Below are 2500 nucleotides of genomic sequence, written 5' to 3'. Positions count from 1 at the left end.
GCTGATGTCCAAAGAACAAATTTATTCTTCTGCCCGACGGATTTATTGTGGACCAGACATATGTTCAGTAGTGAAACAACAAACCCAATCTGGAAATTATCATTATTTAGAGTAGTTCAACATTTCGCTTGCAAAAGCTATTTTATTCTTCATCTCTTCAAAACATATACTGCGTAAGCCCGAGACGTAGATATCACCTGACTTAACTTTTTTTTCACAGAAAGAAAAGCACTTATATTTTAAACAGTTTGTTTACAAAGTGCAGAAGATTGCAACAATTGCGGTACCTAATACAGACTGCAAATCTATAGTAAACTCATCGGCAATCCAGATTAGCCGCCGAATTTGAAGTCAAGGCTTGTCTTAGTAATAAAGGGTCAAATTTGACCTCCATAGCTTAGGACAAAAATTAACTGATAATATATGTCTTAAAATAGGAAGACTCCGGGAATAACAGTTATCTCCTAAGGTATCTGTTAAGAGCTCGAGGTTCGTATGACTTGGAATTAGCTTTCCTGAACACGGCTCAAGTTTGATCTTCTACCACTCCCTTAAGTTCGTAAATACTCTCACTTACGTTTCAATGAAATAAAAAGCAACTATGTCAAAAATTACGTAATTGGAGGTTGTTATATGCCCGGATGATCACTGTGGTTCAAAGTTATAATTTGACTAATTTATCTATAGTGTTCACACTTGAGTGAATTTATCCACCTGTGATCACTAACTAATGCTTACTCGGTACTGTTGTTTTTACACACTTGAGTGAAATTGATTGCAATCACTAACTAGTGCTTGCCTCGTTCGTTTGACAGTTGGACTAAACACTTGGTTAAAAATGGTCTAGTCATTGCAATCACTAACTAATGCTTACTACTGTTGTTTGACACGATTTGGCCACTGACACTTGAGTTCCTGAATTAATCGATATCTAATTCATTGCGATCACTAACTATGCTCACTATTGTTGTTTAACAAACGAGTTACTCGCTTGAGTGAAATTAATCTACTTAATTGCGACCACTAGTAAGCAATGCTTGCTGTATTGTTGTTTAAAATTGAGTAACACAGAGTACACTTGAGTGAAATTTATCTACTTCATTGCGATAAGTAACTTATGCCTACTACATCTGAATGTTTTGCCGCGTAGCACTATAAACGTACACAAATGGTGTAACAGAGAATAATTCTGAAGTGTAAATTAAAGTGAGGTCAAAACAGTTCACTTTAATTTACACTTCAGAGTTAATTCTCTGTTACACCATTTGTGTACGTTTATAGTGCTACGCGGCACAACATTCATGTTTACCGTTACTTTATCTTCGCCCCGATTCACCACCTAAATCGTCCCCGTAAATTTCTTTCGACCTCGTAGCGCAGTCGGCAGAATAAAGGTAGATGTAATCCGAAGGTCGTGGGCTCGATTCTCACCGATGTCAAAAGATCTTTTTCTTTACCTCCTATGGTTACCTGATTCCCTTTACTAGGGCTAACGCCCAGTGGGTTATTCATGGGTTCAATTAGCACTTTAATTTACTTTTCAGAGTTAATTCTCTGTTACACCATTTGTGTACGTTTATAGTGCTACGCGGCACAACATTCATATGTACCCTTACTTTCTCTTCGCCGCGATTCACCACCTTAATCGTCCCCGACTTTCTCTGTTCGACCTCGTAACTCAGTCGGCAGAGTAACAGTAGATCTAATCCGGAGGTCGTGGGTTCGATTCCCACCGAGGTCCACAGATTTTTTCATTACCTCGTGTGGTTACCTGATTCCCTTTAGTAGGGCTAACGCCCAGTGTGTTATCCATGGTTCAATTAGCACTTTAATTTACAATTCAGAGTTAATGCTCTGTTACACCATTTGTATGCCTTCTACAGTTTAGTTACACAACAATAGACCTTTCGCAACAAACGATCACATGGTACAAAATCCGCCATGTGGAAGGGCAGACCTCATTATTATTCCCGCACTGGGACATTAACACGAAGGCCAGTCAAGCTTGACTGATTGAAGTCGCTTTGTTTTAACTTTGTTTTTGAGTCACACAAGCAGCATGTAACATATGCTTCCGGTTAGTACACACTTGAGTGAAATGGATCTGCTTCATTAATAAATTGCCATCACAAAATGAAACTTATGCCTACTACTGTTGTTTAACAATTGAGTTACACGAGTAGCATGTACAGTGCTTCTGGTTCCACACTTGAGTGAAATTGATCTACTTCACAGGGGCACCCAACGAATCTGTTCCTCACATTATCTGTTCCCCAGGGGAATCTTGCTGGCTGGCAAAAATACAGGTGTTTCGATGAGCTGGCTGGGAAATTTTGTTATTGATAGAGGTTTTGCCTGGGAATTACTGACTTTTTCTAGCATTTCAACCCGAGCTGGCTGTAGAAACTCTGAAGACTGAGGACGACTAAAAAAAAAAAATTAATTAAAAAAAATAAAAAGTAAAGAGAACCCCTTCCCTCTCCCAGAGAGTAGTCACAAA

The 2500-nt window shown here is 38.8% G+C and overlaps 1 pseudogene; it reads left to right on the top strand.

The window, feature by feature from the left end:
- LOC137976165 (tetratricopeptide repeat protein 28-like) overlaps positions 1–2500 on the top strand; it is a 134981-nt pseudogene that overhangs the window by 96711 nt on the left and 35770 nt on the right.

Source organism: Montipora foliosa, chromosome 11, assembly GCF_036669935.1.
Source record: "Montipora foliosa isolate CH-2021 chromosome 11, ASM3666993v2, whole genome shotgun sequence".
NCBI classification, from domain to species: Eukaryota; Metazoa; Cnidaria; class Anthozoa; order Scleractinia; family Acroporidae; genus Montipora; species Montipora foliosa.
Note: the sequence above shows the minus strand (reverse complement) of the source record. Positions and strands in the feature narration are given on the sequence as shown.